Source organism: Myxine glutinosa, chromosome 6 (genome assembly GCF_964187855.1).
Source record: "Myxine glutinosa chromosome 6, kmMyxGlut1.1, whole genome shotgun sequence".
NCBI classification, from domain to species: Eukaryota; Metazoa; Chordata; class Myxini; order Myxiniformes; family Myxinidae; genus Myxine; species Myxine glutinosa.
The window spans coordinates 42,536,921-42,557,145 of record NC_136266.1 but is presented as its reverse complement, the minus strand read 5'-3'; positions in this window follow the sequence as shown (position 1 = coordinate 42,557,145).

Here is a 20,225-nt window from a genome sequence, read left to right as displayed (position 1 = left end):
TCGACCCAGCCGCCGTCGCGGAGGGTGGCCCGGAGCGCGGCCTTCAACGAGCGGTGGAACCGCTCGCACAGGCCGTTAGCCTGGGGTTGGTAGGCCGTGGTGCGGTGCAGCTGGACCGCACGACCGCCCCCCAGAGCTCCGAGGTGAACTGGGGGCCGCGGTCGGACGAGTTGTCCGAGGGGGTGCCGAACCGGGCGACCCAGGTGGCGATGAACGCCTGCGCGACGTCCACCGCCGTCGTCGACGCCAAAGGCACGGCCTCCGGCCACCGGGTGGTGCAGTCCATCATGGTCAGGACGTGGGTGAAACCCCGCGAGGGGGGCAGAGGTCCCACCAGGTCCACGTGAACGTGGTCAAACCGACGTTCCGGCACCGCAAACGGGGCCAATGGGGCCTGGGTGTGTCGGTGCACCTTCGCGCGCTGGCATGCGAGGCACATCCTGGCCCAGCCGCGGACGGCCTTCCGGAGGCCATGCCAGACAAACTTGTCGGCGATCAACCTCTGGGAGGCCCTCGTGCCCGGGTGGGACAGGCCGTGGATGGAGTCGAAAATCCGGCACTGCCAGCCCGCGGGCACGATGGGGCGAGGCCGCCCGAGGGAGACGTCGCACCAGAGGGCCGTGCCCGTGCAGTTGAACGGCACCTCGGTGATGCGGAGGCCCGTAACGGCAGTCCGCAAGGCCTGGACGTCGGGGTCGGCGGCCTGGTCCGCCGCCATCCGGGCATAGTCGATGCCGAGGTGGACCGCATGGGCAACGGACCGGGAAAGGCAATCTGCCACTGGGTTGTCCTTCCCCACGATGTGCCGGATGTCCGTCGTGTATTCGGACACGGCCGAGAGGTGACGCTGCTGCCGGGCCGACCACGGCTCGGCGACCTTGCCCATCGCGAATGCCAGTGGCTTGTGGTCGAGGAAGGCTGTGAACACACGGCCCTCGAACAGATGGCGGAAGTGCCTGACTGACAGGTGGAGCCCGAGCAACTCGCGGTCGAAGGTACTGTACCGGCGTTCGGGCGGGCGAAGCTGCCGGCTGAAGAACGCCAGCGGTTGCCAAGCTCCGCGCACCCATTGCTCGTGCACCATGCCCACCGCGTAGTCCGAGGCGTCGGTGGTGAGGGCGATCGGTGCATCGGTCGCCGGGTGCTTGAGCATGGTGGCGTTAGCCAAGGCGAGCTTCGTGCCCACGAATGCCGCGTCCATCTGCTCGGTCCAGGTGACGTCATCTTTGCCCGGCTTCCCCCGGAGGGCCTCGTGCAACGGGCGCAGGAGCTGGGCGATGCGGTGCAGGAAACGGTGGAAAAAGTTTACCATGCCCAGGAACTCCTGGAGCCCCCTGATCGTGCGGGGGCGCGGAAACCCTTTCACCACCTCCACCTTGGCCGGTAGGGGGATGGCCCCGTGCCTGGTGATGCGGTGCCCCAAAAAGTCGATTTCGGCGACACCGAACCGGCACTTGGCGGGGTTCACGATCAGGCCGTGCTGGCCCAGACGTTCGAAGAGCATGCGGAGATGGTGTAGGTGCTCTTCGCGGGACGCGCTTGCGACGAGGATGTCGTCCAGGTATACGTACACAAAATCCAAGTCGCGCAAGACGCTGTCCATGAGGCGCTGGAACGCCTGAGCCGCATTCTTCAAACCGAAGGGCATCCGAAGAAATTCGAAAAGACCGAACGGCGTGATGACAGCCGTCTTCGGGATGTCCTCTGGCCTGACGGAGACCTGGTGGTAACTGTGTATGAGGTCCACCTTCGAAAAGAAGGACATATTCACCAAGCGGGCGGAAAAGTCCTGAATATGGGGGACAGGGTAGCGGTCGGGGGTGGTGGCGTCATTGAGACGGCAGTAGTCCCCGCACGGTCACCATGCCCCGCCGGGCTTGGGCACGCTGTGGAGCGGCGACGCCCACGCGCTCTCGGAGCGCCGCACGATGCCGAGCCGCTCCAGCGTAGCAAACTCCGCTTTAGCTACGGCGAGCTTCGTCGGCTCGAGGCGGCGTGCCCGGGCATAGACCGGTGGCCCGGCGGTGGGGATGTGATGTTCCACCCCGTGCTTGACAGTCCCCGCCGAGAAGGTGGGCCTCGTGAGGGCCGGGAAACCCGCGAGGAGGCGGGTGAATTCGTTCGCTGCCGGAAGCGTGCAGATGAACCTGGCCGGAACGGAACCGCTCAGCAAGCCGCTCGATGAGCCGCTCAGTGAGCTGCTCAACGAGGTGGGCAGCGCACACGCGAGCGAGCTGAACGTCTCAGCCCGGACAAGCCTTCTGTGCTTGACGTCGACCAACAGGCCATTGGCACAGAGGAAGTCCATGCCGAGCAGTGCCATAGGCACGTCGGCAGTGACGAACGACCATCGGAAAACCTGCCTTCCGAACCGCAGAGAAAGGCAGCGTTTTCCGTACGTGCGAATGGGCGTACCGTTGGCAGCAAGCAGCGCGGGGCCCCGGCCCGCGGGCTGCTTGTCGGACGTACTGGCGTGAACGACACTCACCTGCGCTCCCGTGTCGCACAGGTAATGGCGCCCGGATAAGGTGTCCGTTATGTATAGGAGGCTGTTTAATCGGCCGGCGCTCAGTGCCACTACCGGGGGCCGGCCCGGGCGTTTACCGACCTGCCGAATGAGCACGGCGGGCGACATTGCCGAGCCTCGTGGCCGAATCTAGCGTGGAAATGGCACCAGGTTTGCGGCGAAACCGGAGGCCGCGGTTTCCGCGGTGGTGGTGGGCGGGGCGTGGCGACCGCCATGAGGCGCCCCTCGGAGCAGGGGTGGGCACCCGCAGGAGGTTCGGGTTCGGGAGCCGTTACGGCCGCACCGAAACTCGCCCGCGTGTCCAAAGCTGCGTAGTACTTGTCGGCCTCGGCCGCGAACGCACGGGGTTCCATCGTCGCGGCACCAGCCAACGCGAGGCGGACTCGTGCCGGCAGCTGGCGTCGAAATAACGCCCGGAATAGAGCGTTCAGGGTTTCGTCGCCCATGAGCGACAGCATATGGTCCATTCGGACCGACGGTCGCGTGTCACAGAGCTCGGGGAGGTCCAAGAGGCGATCGGCCCGTGCGTCCACGGTGAGGCCGAACGTGGTGAGGAGGAGACGCTTGATCGCCTTGTACCTGTCGTGGGCCAGTGGGTTCCTCAGGACCGACACGACGCGGGCGGTCGCGCCGGCCCCGAGGGAGGCGACCACGTGGCAGTATCGTGTCTCATCTGCCGTGATGCGTCGAAGCCTGAACTGGGCTTCGGCCTGCAGGAACCAGCTCTCCGCCTGAGCTTCCCAGAACTCGGGGAGCTTCATTGCCACCGCATTGGTTGCCATGTCGGGTGGTCAGCGACGGCTGACCAGAACGTCGGAGGTCACCAATTAAAGCGCGGTGCTACACGCGCTTACTTGCTACCAAGGAGGAAGCAGACAACGCGGTTAAACAAAAGGGTCTTTATTCTCAAGAGGTCACTGTAGCACTGGCGCACTCCGGGCTGCGCGCCCAGTGTATATCCTGAGGCCACGCCTACCCCTCGGGCGTGGCCGCCACCCACTTGGTGCACGGAATGATGTCACCACGCCAGTGGGCTTTCATGTCCGCCACAAGATTAATATTAAAACGCAGAAGGCAGCCTGAATGTTAACAAGGAGTGGAGATGCAACCGCTGACCACCGGGTGTTAATGACACAGTTGCTTTTACAGCACCTCACGTTGCCGCGAACGGCGTATCTGAAGGCACCAAGCCTGCATCTCCTGTTTTATATCTGCGATTATTATACAATTCAGAATAATGATGAGATTAATATTACAACTCAGAAACCAGTCCGAATAATAATAATGAGTGGAGATGCAGCCTCGGAGCATCTGCTGTGAACAACACCACTGTTCTACAGCACATCCGGTTGCCGTGAATATTGTATTTGAATGTGCCAGGCCGGCATCTCATGTTGTGCATCTTTGATTATTATTCCAGTAAAATAATTTGGAATTGGAATGGCGCCTCTGCTCTGATCCATCTACCTCATCACCCTGCACCATCACACCGGAATACTGTTATAGTGCAACATTTTGGCGAGCCAGGTAGGAGGAGTTTTTCATCAAGCACAAGAGCCTGAACCAACTCCTCGAGTGAATCGAACCTTTATTGGCGCTGAGGAAGCGCCTTTAGCGATTGACTTCCAGCCAGTGTAACGCTAATTCCTGTCACAGGAATTCTGAGATCATATAAGTGGGCGTGGCAGTTCCTGATTGGTTCGTGTTGGGGAACGCCTTCTCGCTGCCGACGTGACGTAAATTCGCGCACGCGCACTGGTGATTGGCGCTGAGGAAGCGCCTCTAGCGAATGACTTCCAGCCAGTGTAACGCTAATTCCTGTCACAGGAATTCTGAGATCATATAAGTGGGCGTGGCAGTTCCTGATTGGTTTGTGTTGGGGAACGCCTTCTCGCTGCCGACGTGACGTAAATTCGCGCACGCGCACTGGTGAAGCTTACTCGATCTTACTCGATCCCATATTACATGTACTTTCATTGCATACAAATTATACTTCCTCCTAGAAATTCCATGCCCGAACCTCAGCGCAATCCAAGAGGATTCACTTGTTTAAAAAACAAAACAAAACAAAAACAAATGGCTACAGAGCAAAAGCTGTTGTCCAAGATGAATCTCGAACAGCTGCAGGAGAGTGCCAGTACTGTGTTAAATGAGTTAGACCAGGACCAGCTTATTGAGGCCTGTAGTTATTTGAAATGTTTTTCAGGAGAAGATGAGGCTTGGAGACAAAAGAACAGGCGCACTTTGATCAGAGCAGCAGAACGTGAGTTAGACGTTGTTGAAGAACAACAGGAATGGGTTGAGGCACAACAGTTTTTGCAGAACTTCCTGGCATTTGTGGAGACACTCGGAGAAACACATACCAGGAACCTGGAGACACAGTGTCAGCACGCCATCAGTTTGAGCTCCTGAAAGCACAATGTTATGGGTTGCAGAAGTCCCAAGAAGAATCCAGAGAGGCATTGGAGGAAGGTCTGAGAGCCCTCAGCCTAAAACTGGAAGGACGGGGCAGTTACTCAACAGAAGTCCTCACACCGACACTAGGTAAACTCCCAGAAGTGACAATTCGACGAGAATTCAAAATTCAGGGACAAATTGGGGAAGGGGGTCAAAAGGATAGGCTGTCTTACACAAATCTCATGCACCAGATTGAGGCAGGCCTCTGCAAGAGACATGGGGAATCAGAGATTGTTGATGCAGTAATAAAAGCAGTCAGCCCAGGACTGAGTTTGCGAAATATGTTGGAGATCAAGAATGACTTGACACTAGGGAAACTGAAGATCATTCTGAAGGGGTACTTCAAAGAGGAAAGCACAACTGATCTTTATCAGCGGATGGTTAACATATCACAGAGGCCCAGAGAGTCTGCACATAATTTCTTGTTTCGGGCCATTGAGCTCAAGGAGAAGTTGTTGCTGGCATCGAAAGAGAACGAAGCTGAAGAACAGTTTAAGCCTGAATTGATTCAAAATAAATTTCTCAGATCCCTAAGCACAGGGATACTGAACAACAATTTGAAATTCCAGATAAAGCCATACCTAGACGACCTGAACTCGACAGATGAACTACTAATTGAAAAGATGGGTGAAGCAGCTAGCTGGGAACAGGAGAGACAACAGAAACTGAGAAATCACACCAACCTCAAAGTGATGGTGATGTGTGTTGTGTTGACCAAATGGTCCAGGAAGGAAGGAGGGTGCAGGTGGCACCAGGTGAGATTGCACAGGTGTGCAACTGCAGGTGTATGGAGAATGGTTGTGTAGATTATATGGAGTATGGAATGGATGGTCGTGGAGTGAGTATGGTGGAAACTGTGGAGTGGAGTGGATGGTGCGAAGGTGTGGATGGGGGAAAGGAGGATGGACCTCATCACGAATACCCGGGGAGGGTAGTGTAAGTGTTAGGTAGAGGGTACAGGTAAATTGTGGTTGGATATTGGCATCTGTGGTGCGTGTGGAAGAATGGAGTTTGAATGGGTGCATTAGTGTCATGGAAATGGCTGGGCGTGTAGCCTGTTAGTGCGTGTAGTTGAATGGGCACTCCACCACTGTGAGGATGTCGGCCAGGTGAGGCCGCAGGTGGGCTCTGGGAGCCGGTAGAGTTGTTGTGGATGGGGCCCGATGATCCGGAGGACGGACCCGGGTAGCCCAGTGCCAGAGGGCACCGAGGGGTGACAGAGCCAGGAGGGGCCTTCCCCAGTTAGATAGGTTAGGGCGAGGAGCTAGGTAAGCTCGGGTGGCAACTACAGTGGTGGAGGTGTGCAGGTGGGTAGACCTGCTGGGAGAGCTACACGACTCAGCCCGCAAATCGTGCAAGGGCACCGGGAGATGAATCGGGGGAGTGAGACCCCAAATTGATAAGCACCACAGTTTGGTCAATGGGAATTTGGTTCTTAAAACCGCATCGAGTAAGTTGGCCAATGGGTTGGCAGGGAAAGACCCCGGGTAGTGTAAAGTGTATTAAAGTCATTTAGAAGGTAGTTAGGATGGAGATCTCCTCGCACCATCTGCATCCACTCACCTGGGATGATGTACCTCCACACCATGCCAGGTGGTTTTTATTATTTTATTGTGCAGATGTTTTGGATTGTGAGATGCATCATGACGTGGGTGTGACATTGTGCTGTTGTTCCATCTCTCCCTCCTTATGAGGATTGATGATGAATTGGTGATGGCAAATTTTTAAGTAGTGGGAGTGAAGACGAATTTGGTATAGGGGAAATGTGGGGAAGACGTGACAGTAGTGACGAATTTGTAATGTGTAGATTTTGTACATATGGGGTAAGGGCAAGGGTAGTGTAGGGCACATGTGGGGGGGCGTACGGTAGGGATGAGCTTTTCTCCACTCCGTCTCCATACGCACCTCGCCTTGCATTGCCTTTATTGATGTGTACCCTTGTGACCTTACCCCTCGCTCACCTGTCTTTCACCCCCCCCCCCTTGTCTCCCACACGAGGACTGTGCGCCACTGGGCGCCGAGGGGAGCGTGCGGGAGTCCGCCATTGTGCGCCCGAAACTCTCGCAACCACAGCTGTCTGCATCGATGCACCACGTATGGACCACATGTCTGTGGCTGAGCACCACTTGTGGACCCCATGGGTTGGGGCATGGCCCCTCTGCTGGAACCGGCCATGAAGGCCCGAGATCTTGCTGGCAGACCTGGGTCACAGGGCACCTATGCCCCACAGGTGAACCACAATAGTTGGCCCTGTGGGCCATAAATAAATAAAAACGGACACGTTTTGTGCAAGTTTTATGTCCAAGTAGGCCACCAGCGAAGAAGATGACAACAACTGGAAGAGAGCATTAGCCAGCAGAGGGAGCCGAAGAGCAAGACCGACACCAGGGGTTTGGTTCGTTATTTTTATTGAACTATGATGACTGTGCACCGATTGGTGCTTTGGTGCATTTTGGGTGCTTTATGGTGCGTCGATGCAGGGCAGACTGTCTCCCCCCCCAAAAGAACAATCACAGGTCCTGGGTTAGTTTTGTAAAGAAAATAGAGTAATTGTAAATAATACTCCCCCATCGTAAATGTATAGTTTGAAGACCATTCCGCAATTCGGTTAGCTGTGGGCGTGAGTCTGTTAGGCAGGGTGCAATGGAGCAGGGGGACATACTTATTTGTGTTTTAAAACTGTTACACTCAGGGTCAGGTTAAATGTAGAGGGAACTACACCTACGTGCCACACTAAAAGTAAAGGTAATAGGCCCGGGACGTGCCTAAGAGGAGGAGGGTGCAGTGTTGTGGATATGAGAATTGTGTTTTTTTATTGTGTAGTACATTGTAAAATATCACCCTCCTTCCTCCAGTTGTGTATAACGGTCAAAGTGCATCCCGTAATTAGGGCATAAACAATCACGTTAGCCAATCATAGATTTCCTCCTTGTTGGTAGTTTATTTCCTTATTCTATGTAGGTTAAGGCTGTGTCTTCCATTAATTGACACTCCATTGCACCGAATTCAAATAGATAGATCCCCTTTCATTCCCATTCCCAAAGCCTCTACTGCCAACTGCATTTGCCGCCATTACGGCATGGTCAGCTCGGGGAAGAAGGGCATGCCCGCCCATCGTCATCAAGGGTGGAGCCAGAGAGCCCGTGCCCACCAATCGGACTGTGGAGAGCGACCCGATGGGCGTTTCCTGGAGGCCGGCGGCTTGATCGCCCGAGGCGTTATATAAGCGCGCGCGGAAGCCTTTGAGGGAGTTCTGAGAGTTGCGCCAGAGACGGCAGAGTTGAGTTGCGCTAGAGACGGCAGATGAGTCGAGACGAGCCCTCGGAGAGAGAAGGGAGACGCATCCTGAGGTGAGCCAGAGAAGCAGCTTTGGCTCCACCAGCAGTTTTGGCTCCACCAGCAGTTTTGGCTCCACCAGCAGTTTTGGCTCCACCCATAGTTTTGGCTCCACCCGCAGTTTTGGCTCCACCAGCAGCTTTGGCTCCACAAGCAGCTTTGGCTCCACAAGCAGCGTTGACTCCACCAGGCAGCGTGGGCTCCACCAGGCAGCTTCAACCCGTTACCCCGCGGGAGCCAGGTTGCGGTGGCATCGGTGGCCGTCGAGGTCCAGCCCGACGTCCCATGCGGGATCAAGCTCCAGCCAGCTCCGTGCCTTCCTCCCCTTCTCTGCCGTCCCAAACCATTCCAGCAAATCGTTCCTGCCTCCATTCCCCATTCGTGTGAGTCCGTCTTTGTTTGTTCTGCCCTGGGTTAAGTAAGACTGCATAGGTAAGCTAAGTTTCACTGTGTCCTTCTGGTCCGTCCCTCTTTCTGCATTATTTTATTATCTTTCCTTCTTCCTTGGTTATTTTGGTCCTGTAAATAGTAATAATAAATCATATTCGTATTTCCTACCTCTTGTCTTCTTCTTCTTCACATCCGTCGTCTTTGTCTTTTCCAAATTGAATACCTGTGGCACGATGTGGCCAACGTTCAGAATCGGGTTAGTCTTTGTTAACGGTTCGGGCCGCGGCTGCCATCCGCTCGGCAATCAAGTAACATCTTATCCGCGGTCGCGAACGAAGCTACCCACCGGCCTTTCCGGGGTCCGCGGTGCAGCTTCAGGGACCACGTCGGTCAGCAATAATCGAGGGGACTAATCCCCCCTCAAAGGGGAACCATAGGCTGACGTTGGGTTCCGCAACAATATATATATATATATATATATATATATATATATATATATATATATATATATAGATAGATATATATATATATATATATATATATATATATATATGTATATATATATATATATATATATATATATATATATATATATATTGTTACAGATCTGGGACGATGGCTCTCCCGTTAGCAAGGGGGGTTAACCCCTTGTCCGTTATACTGGCCGTTGCTGATCCTGGGGGTCTGTGACGTCACTGGTGGTCAGCCACGACCAGGGTAATCGGGCCAGAGGCCCAAAAGAAAGACCCCCCGAATACCTGCTTACCGTGACCTCCCAACCAGCGAGGAGACAGCCCCGCCCGAGTCGCGACGGTAATGGACACGCTGAGCGAAGCGAGTCACAACCCAGGCCATTAACAATTACTAACCCGATTATAGCGGTTTTAATCGTGCCACGTAGACCAATGGAAAGAAAAGACTAAAGCAAGTGGATGAAGACGAAACCAAAGCTTGGAGAAAGAGCACACATTTATTATAACAACCACCAGAGGAAAAGAAAGATCAAAGTTGTACAAAGGTAGATGGATGTAAAAAGAACACAGGGCAGCCTTATCTATAGTCTTACTTATACCCAGGACAGAACAAAGACAGACTCACACGGGGATGATGACAGGAATGGAAGGAGAAGGTCCGTTCAGCTGGCAAAGGCGGCCAGTTCGGCTTGTTCAGCCGTCGAGGTTCCGTTCCGACCTCACGTCATGGTTTAAAGCGAACCCGACAACCGCTGGAACCAACGTGGTTGCGTCGACGCCACGACCCTCTCGCTCTCTCAGTAATGATGGGATTTCCTCTCAGGCAAGGCACGATCTCTCGCGTCAGGCAACCCTCCTGTGCTGTGCACTCATCACCTCTGCTGGTCTCAAGCCTTCTCTCTTCCCATCTCCTCCCATCTCTTTATGCGCGATCCTCGAACGCATATATGAAGCGGGGTCGTGACACGCCCTCGGCCGTTTGGGTCCCGCCCACGTGCTCTGTTTGTAGCCTTATTTGGTAACGGAGCTGAACAGCTCCACCCTTGTGGTGAGCCACGGCCACGCCTCTTCTCGGCGACCCCACCTTCTTGTCCAATGCAGAGCACCAAGGCCAGTGAGAGGGCGCGCACCCCACGCTTGTTGAGCTGTTTGCAGAGAGAGTTTGCTGGGGTATGGCGTTTATTGAAAGGGAGCTATCCTTATTTGTTAATGCAACGTGGTGTCAATCTAGTGGATACAGAGCCTTAATTAAACATAGAATAGGAAATAATTAGCAAGATGATTCTAAGATTGGCTGCGTGTTGCGATGGCCTAGGGTGCGATATTTAATAATTAATAAAAGGGGATAATATTACAAAGGGGGATATTTACAAGTGAGGGGGGGGGGGCTTCCCAAATCGGTAACACTGCACCCTCCCCTTTCCCAGGGCCGCCCCTGGCCCGATAACTTTACTTTTAGTGTGGCACGTAGATGTAAAACCCTCTGATATTACACTGACCCTGAGTGCGACAGTTTTACCAGGGAATTAAATATGTCCCCCTGCCACGTTGCATTCTGTCTAACAGACTTACACCCACAAACTAACCGAATTGCGGAATTAATTTCAAACTACACATTTACGGTGGGGAGCTTATTTACAAGAGACTGCACTATTTGGTATTTACAACACTAACCCAGGACCTGTTCTTTTGGGAAACAAAATGTAGATGTTGTTTTTGAAAAGGAGAGGAAAGGCATGCATTGCACTGCACCGATACACCAACCCACGGGTGCTCTGAGGCACGCATTGATATGCAGCGCAACCTCAGAGCACCGATAAAAGCACCATAAGCACCAAGAAAGCACCACACCCAAAATACAGCCATGCAGTTAGCACGATCCAGTGCACAGTTATTTCAAACAAAGTTCAAATGTCACTGGTGGTGTCAGCACGGCCGATGGTCCGCCGTGCTCTGATGGTCTGCCGATGGCGATCTTCTGTCTTCTTACTTGGCTGGACTTCCTGGTGTGCGGCCTATTTAGGACTAAGGGGAGAAAGCACAGAAAGGGCACAAAAGTGTCCACCTTTTTTATTTATGGCCAACAGGGGCCGACTACAGGGTGGTCCACCTGTTAGGCTTAGGTGCCCCCTCCCGAGGTCCGCAAGCCAGCATGCTGGCAGCAAAGATGCCAGGCCCCATCCCGTGGGGTCCATAAGTGGGTGGTGCTTGGCCACAAAACCCGTGGTCAATACGTGGGTGGCCACACAGATCGTGTGGTCCATAGGTGTACCGGTCCAGTCAGCAGGCAGCGGAAGTGCGGGTACACAAATGCAGCGCCGGCACATCCTCCCCCCCAGTGCCCAGAGCACACGGTCCTCGGGTGGGAGACAGGGAGACAGAAGACAGGTGAGTAATGGGTCAGGGTGCAAGGGTACACATCAAAACAAGGCAATGCAGAATGAGGGGTGCATGGGAGCGAGCTGAGAAAGGTTCGTCCCTACGTACGCCCCCCACATGTGACCTACACTGCCCCCCTTGCCCCTCCCCGTATTTACGAAAACCTACACATTACACTACACCTTACAAATCCATCGCTATCTGTCTCGTCTTCCACATATCTCTCTTAATACCAAATTCGTCTTCACTCCCACTAATCCAAAATTTACCATCACCCAATTCATCATCAATCCTTATAAGGAGGAAGAGATGGAATTACGCACAATGTCACACCCACGTCATGATGCGTCTCACATTCCAAACATTTGCACAATAAAAATAATCAAACCAACCTGGCATGGTGTGGAGGTACCGTCACCTCAGGTGAGTGGATGCAGATGGTGCGAGGAGATCTCCATCCTAACTATCCTCTAAATGTTATTAACACACTTTACACTACCCGGGGTCTTCCCTGCCAATCCATTGGCCAACTTACACTATGGGTTCTAAAAACCAATTCCCATTGACCAAACTGTGGTGCTTATCAATTTGGGGTCTCACTCCCCCGATTCATCTCCCGGTGCCCTTGCACAATTTCCGGGCTGGGTCGTGCAGCTCTCCCAGCAGGTCTACCCACCTGCACACCTCCACCACTGTAGTTGCCTCCGAGCTTACCTGCTCCTCACCTAACCTATCTAATTGGGGAAGGCCCCTCCTGGCTCTGTCACACCTCGGTGCCCTCTGGCACTGGGCTACCCGGGTCCGTCCTCCGGATCCTCGGGCCCCATCCACAACTCTACTGGCTCCCAGAGCCCACCTGCGGCCTCACCTGGCCGACATCCTCACAGTGGTGGAGTGTCAACCAACTACACACACTAACAGGCTACACGCCCAGCCATTTCCACAACACTAATGCACCCATCCAAGTACCATTCTTCCACACGCACCACAGATGCCAATATCCAACCACAATTTACCTGTACCCTCTACCTAACACTTACACTACCCTCCCCGGGTATTCGTGATGGGGGTCCATCCTCCTTTCCCCCATCCACACCTTCGCACCATCCACTCCACTCCACAGTTTCCACCATACTCACTCCACGACCATCCATTCCAATACTCCATATTTCCCACACTCCATGTAATCCATACAACCATTCTCCATACCTCCTGTAGTTGCACACCTGTGCAATCACCTGGTGCCACCTGCACCCTCCTTCCTTCCTGGACCATTTGGTCAGCACAACACACATCAATATCACTCTCTCAAACACTGCTCCACACACCTGTTCAGTTGCAAACCTGTGCAATCACACCTGTTCCTCACACACGGCATCATCTGAACTACCTGTTGCCCTGCTAACTTAGTGCTCCCCGTCTTCCCTTTAAACTTAGCACATACCACGTCATTATCATCCATACTAATCTACCTGCGTCCCCACTTCAAGTATCATTGTCACTACCTAATCTTCCTGTTACCTAAGGTCATCTTCTCTAGGTCCCTACACACAATATCCTAACCCTCCCGGGCTAGTTTTCACTGCCAAACCCCATAAGTCGATTGCTCCTTTGCCCCCGCTGTGAGGGATGGCAAAGTTGCCATCCCACCACATCGGGCATCTTCCACTACCAATTTTGCACACCAAATTCCAGCTAATTAAAAATTTGCCAATCACTACCAATCATCACTCTGCCAATCCTTTGCCAATCATCAAATTTTGTTTTTCTAATTTCGGGGCCAAAACACTATCATCATTACAGTCCGCTTTAGCCTAGCCTCGGTGCGTCGTCACATCATTAAACTCGGCTTCGCAAAGCCGAGCAATGAATTTGGGTGGTTTGGTCGCCTGTAGTTGGATCCATCCGGCATTCACGACTCTGGGGAGGAGGCATGCTCGGGCCGAGGTTCCACGCATCATCGCGGCTCGGTACCTTGCGGTCCCGGGCCCGATTGCTCGATCTCGCCCGGTCGGAACCCTGCCCCCACGAGGGGGAACCGTGCCGCTTCCTCCAACCTGTCCCTGAACCGGACCGGTCGCCTCGCCCGACAAGGCCCGGACTCGACCGTGCGGGGCGGGGCCAAGCCCGAATCGGCAACGATGCTTCGAAGAGAAGCGACGCAGCATCGATCCGTGCCGGGCCTAGCATCCAACAAAGTGCACCGCGCCCCGAGTGCTCGCATCGGCTATCCGTCGCCCTAAACGCTGCCCCGTTCAATGTCGATGCCTTACTCGCATGCTCACACACACACGCGACCCTTTTGACACTCACAAAACCCGGCGTCTCGGCGCCTCCAGTGCATCCCACACACTCCGTCCATTCCACCACCACACTCCCTGTTACACACCACACCTCTCACGCACCCTCTTGCGCAAACTCGCCGTTCGCACACTTCATTCCACACCTCTCCTCCGTTACGTCCTCCGTAACACTCACCATGGGCGTGCACTCTTGCATCCACCCACTCACGCGCTCCGATGTGCCCTGCCGCACACGTGTCACAACCAACTCAGGTGTGCGTTCTCGCACACTCTCAACCATTCCAAGCGTGCATTCTCGCACCCGCTCCACCACCAACTCACTCTCCGGGTCACTCTCACCCTCGCACGTACACTCCGTATCGCTCTCACTCTCTGTGTCACACTCCGTACACCCCGACGTGCATTCTCGCTCGCACTCGGTTTCACACTCGCACTCCGATGTGCCCTCTCGCACTCGCACCACAACCAACTCACTCTCTTGGTCACTCTCACCCTCGCACGTACACTCCGTATCGCTCTCACTCTCTGTGTCACACTCCGTACACCCCGACGTGCATTCTCGCTCGCACTCGGTTTCACACTCGCGCTCCATAACACGCTCATTCCCCGATGCACACTTTTTTTTCCACAAGCGCGCCATTTCCACTCACAGGGGACCCTTCACCAATGCCCGGATGCTTCCTCGATCCCAAGCGCGCGAAAATTCTTTTGTCGCCAAACATCCTCTTACGAAATCTCCCCGCACAATACACAGCACGACTCACCTGGGGGATTCTCTTCTCCACGCGCACCTGCAAATCTTTATAAGGATTAGCAAGTACGGCATCAGGATGTGAACTTAGACTTTGTGCACAATCCATTCCTTCCTCCTGCCGCGAGTGCTTTTCTAAGTCCCCGGTCGCTCCAATTTCAATTCCCAGCACTTTTTCTTTATTCACCTCGACGACCGCTGGCTTTAATAAAATTCCCTCTTCTACCTCAACGGTCACCGGCTGCCCCATACCCCAGGTCGCGATCTCCATCCCCGTCATTTTACCAGGGCTTTTCTCCGCTTCGCTCAACCAGCGCTTCTCGACCCGCTTTACCTTGTCGTGCACCCCTGGGACCTGCTCGCCCGATCTGCCCCCAAGGTTCTCCCCCACTGCCAAATTGGTCCCCATCTTCCTTTTTGACTCTGCATTCATTTCTTTTAGTTCCATAGTCATTTGAACACCCATGTCGTTAATTTTCCTGGTGGATATGAGCCCCTGGGCATACATTTTGTTTTCCTCATTCCATTGGGTCCAAAATTTCGACAAATTTGCAAAAAATGGATCCCAGACCGCTGACAACGCAGGCTCGACTGCCGCAACCATGTGCGAAGCGCCATTTTGTGCGCCTCCAACCTCGTGCGCGGCGTCGCCATTTTGTGCACCTGCAACCCCCACTGTTAGTGTTACACCTTCTCCAACCTCCTCCCTGGGGTCCTGGGTCATTAACTATACCTTAGCTTCTAACCCCACCGGCATCCAGTTGCCTTGGTCCTCCATGGCATGACTCAAATTTGGGATATTCTAAAATTTCGGGCGCTCTTAATTTTGACCAAATTTTTTGATGTTAAATAAAAAATTTGGTTCGGGCCTCAAATCTCACTCCCAGACACCATTTGTTACAGATCTGAGACGACGGCTCTCCCGTTAGCAAGGGGGGTTAACCCCTTGTCCGTTATACTGGCCGTCGCCGATCCTGGGGGTCTGTGACGTCACTGGTGGTCAGCCACGACCAGGATAATCGGGCCAGAGGCCCAAAAGAAAGACCCCCCGAATACCTGCTTACCGTGACCTCCCAACCAGCGAGGAGACAGCCCCGCCCGAGTCGTGACGGTAATGGACACGCAGAGCGAAGCGAGTCACGACCCAGGCCGTTAACAATTACTAACCCGATTATAGCGGTTTTAATCGTGCCACATAGACCAATGGAAAGAAAAGACTAAAGCAAGTGGATGAAGACGAAACCAAAGCTTGGAGAAAGAGCACACATTTATTATAACAACCACCAGAGGAAAAGAAAGATCAAAGTTGTACAAAGGTAGATGGGTGTAAAAAGAACACAAGGCAGCCTTATCTGTAGTCTTACTTATACCCAGGACAGAACAAAGACAGACTCACACGGGGATGATGACAGGAATGGCAGGAGAAGGTCCGTTCAGCTGGCAATGGCGGCCGGTTTGGCTCGTTCAGTCGTCGAGATTCCGTTCTGACCTCGCGTCATGGTTTAAAGCGAACCCGACAACCGCTGGAACCAACGTGGTTGCGTCGACGCCACGACCCTCTCGCTCTCTCAGTAATGATGGGATTTCCTCTCAGGCAAGGCACGATCTCTCGCGTCAGGCAACCCTCCTGTGCTGCGCACTCATCACCTCTGCTGGTCTCAAGCCTTCTCTCTTCCCATCTCCTCCCATCTCTTTATGCGCGATCCTCGAACGCATATATGAAGCGGGGTCGTGACACGCTCTCGGCCGTTTGGGTCCCGCCCACGTGCTCTGTTTGTAGCCTTATTTGGTAACGGAGCTGAACAGCTCCGCCCTTGTGGCGAGCCACGGCCACGCCTCTTCTCGGCCACCCCGCCTTCTTGTCCAATGCAGAGCACCAAGGCCAGTGAGAGGGCGCGCACCCCACGCTTGTTGAGCTGTTTGCAGAGAGAGTTTGCTGGGGTATGGCGTTTATTGAAAGGGAGCTATCCTTATTTGTTAATGCAACGTGGTGTCAATCTAGTGGATACAGAGCCTTAATTAAACATAGAATAGGAAATAATTAGCAAGATGATTCGAAGATTGGCTGCGTGTTGCGATGGCCTAGGGTGCGATATTTAATAATTAATAAAAGGGGATAATATTACAAAGGGGGATATTTACAAGTGAGGGGCGGGGGGGGGGGGGTTCCCAAATCGGTAACATATATATATATATATATATATATATATATATACACACACTTTATACCCCTTTAAAAAAAGTTATTTTTAATTCTAACATGTTGGCTCAATGGCCTAATGGATGAAGCATCCGACTCCCAAGATGGGGAATGTGGGACATCGTCTTGAATAAAGTCTTGTACGATGAACAAATGCATTTTGTTAGTATTTAAAATGTATCTTGTGAAAAATGCAAGGGGCATGGAAAAGGCCCCTTTATATGGTGTGTGCCATGTGGCACATTTTCGGGAACTGAGTGGCGTGCTGACGAGGAAGGGAGTGTCGTTGAAGCTGAAGGAAAAGGTGTATGCTGCACGTGTGAGAATTGTTACGATTTATGGGAGTGAGACATGGGTAATGAACGTAGAGCAGCAACGAAGGTTGGAAAGGGTGGAAATGTGAATGGTTCGGTGGATGTGCGGAGTATCGTTGAGAGAGAGAAAGACAAATGATGAATTGCGAAAGATGATGGGAATAGAGCCTGTGATGGATGCTGTGAAGAGAAACAGGTTGAGATGGTTTGGTCATGTGTTGAGGAAGGATGAAAGTGACTGGTTGAGAAGAGTGATGGAAATGATTGTAGAAGGAAGTAGAGGACGGGGAAGACCGAGAAAGACTTGGTTAAAGATGGTGGAAGAAGAAATGCAGGCAAGGGGGTTAACAAGGAGAGATGCAGAAAATAGGGCAAAATGGAGAAGATTGTCATGGGGACCGCAAGGCTAACCCCCACTCTAGCAGGGAAAATGGCCTTAAAATGCCTGTTGTTGTTTGTTGTTGTGCCAGGTGGAAAAGTATAGAAAAGAAGGGACATTCCATAGTTTGTAGAAAATGCCAAACAATACAAAATAAGGAGCATTCAAAAAATATCGTGTGCATGCTGGACTACCCTTGTGTTCTGAGGAGGAACCAAGCAATGCTCCAGAAAAGTTCATATAGAGGGGCGCTCTACATCTGGCAAATAAAATACATTTACTTCTTCATGCAGCTGTATGAACCAAATTGGCGTCCCTTTATATGACCTAAGGCTTTCAACAAAACCACCTGCACTGTGAGTTATGTAAGGCTGTGCAATTGTGCTGACACTGTGTGAAAGTTTTGAGGCTGTCATGTGAAGTCACCATGGTTCACAGCTGTGGCTTTACACTATTACCACTTCTGCCACCATGCTAGTATTTCATGTGGGTAATAAAGAATACTGAGCATGTTTGCCAAGCTTGAGAGACTCGAGATTGTGAATGGAGAGGAGATGGAATGTTTCGCAAGCAGCTCCATGATGAGATACTGCACTTTACTTTCTCCATGTGTTTTCATCTGAAACCACATTTCATCACACACGTGACCTGATTGTCCTAACGGTGATTCTAAACGAGCATTAAATATTATAAATATTTTGGGAAAAACCATTTGTGATCCAGCATTTTTTGAAAGAAGGAATTGGGGGGGGGGGGGGGGGGGGGAAAGCAGATATTTCTTCAAATCTGCATCCACAACTGAAAACTTTTTCTTTTAAAGTTGTTGAAAAGTCAAATTAAAACTTTTTATCGTGTTCATTTGGCATGCACATTGATAGAATGAAGGCGATCAGACAGAACAGCCAGCTTATACGGCTCTCGAAAAAGGCTGAACACTATATGATGTAATCATGTAATACCTTCTCTGCTGAGCACCTGATCCTATACCTTTGGGAATCGAATGTGTGCCATACAACCTGAAAGGCAGGTAGGCGTTATAACCTGTCACCCGTCAAAAAGTCTAACGAGCATGGTTATCAAAATGCACGAGCATCGATGCTCGATTTTGATGCACGAGCATCAAAATGGATGCAGGTTAAGGACAATGTGAAATGAGCAAATAAGCGAACTTTAGCCGTGTTAAACTGGATATAGATTTGAATGAAAGCCGTGGCCTAGTGGCAGGTGCGCTTATATCTTCTTTATTTATTAGACGTCATACAGATGTAAATGAACACTCGCTTTACTCTCTGTGCACGTTGCACATAATGTGCTTCGAATTGTATTTCACGTTATTTAAAAAAAAAACACTCCTGTACACCGCCCTTGAGGCTCGGTTTGCAAGCCACCGTCTACAGTTCCAATAGAAGAAACATAATTACTCTTTTATGGAAAATGTTTTTTGAGGTCGTTTTATCCACAAAAATAGACTGCAGTGAACACGCATTCGTGTTAAAAGATTGGCCTTTAAAACTACCGTAATGAAGGGGGACAGACATCTGTACAAACACACAAACTGACATTGTGTTTTACATGATGGATGTGTATATGTATATATGGACAAAATGACTCAGACTTCCATTTAAAGTTCACACAATAGGATTGGTAATGGTGGTGCCAGTGGTTCGCATGCAGCCTGGGGCTCCTGGTTGCATCATTTCCCTGGGGCGCAGCTGTGCCACCGGTGCCACCCCATTACCAGTCATCTGGTACTCATTTTGCCAACCTAGGAAGGATGACATGCTGAGTCAACTCACCCGGTGTTAATTCAACGGCACGAACAGGGGCTCAAACACAAGACCCGAAGATCTCAAGCCACGAAGATTAGGATTGGTAATAATTTGACATGGGGTTAAGGACTTGCACTCAAGCTGGAACGTTCTCGGTTTCTCGGAATTGAATGCAGTACGTTGAGAAGTGAAAGATTATTCACCTTTTTCTCATTTTAAATGCCTGCAACGTCTTCGTCATCCAAGATAGAAACTGAGATGCCAGTGGCACATTACCTTGAAACGATGGTCCCAGACTCTCATTCGATTGTAGGTGTTGCAAAAGTGTCAAATTATTGAAGAGCGATGCAGACTTTTTCTCCAGGCTGAATCTAAAAAGAAAAAGGAAGGAAGAAAGGGTGATCCACACCCTGCAGCCGTGAAGATGGTCTTTGATTGCTTCTGTTAAGAAGTCGAGTTAGAAGGCAGCACACCCACTCGGTCCTTGGCACGCTCTTTATCACTTTGACAAACTCTGGAGAGCCTTGGTCATTATGTGGTCCCAAACTTAGGAATTATGGACTTCTAGGGTGAAACTATCAACAAAACAGGGGGGCTCATTCACCATGAAGGTTGTCGAGTGCCAGCAACTGTTATTCCAGTGGTAAACAATTTATATCTTATTATCCACTCATTCGGGCAAGGAATCAGTTCTTGAAGGCTGGAGGACGTCACCAAAAGGCCCTCAACTCGAGTTTGTGTCCAAATATTTATAGGGAGGGATGGACTGCAATTCTGGAGTGTTAATGAATACACTTTGAAAGATAGCGTTGTATGGGAACCGCCAGTGGCAGTGGGAAAGTGGACAGATGGAAGGAGTGTTTGGAGGGAGGTAACGTTCCATCATATTCACCAACCAGACAATAATTATCACATGGGAATCCAGGCATGCGAAAAGCTTCTCTCTG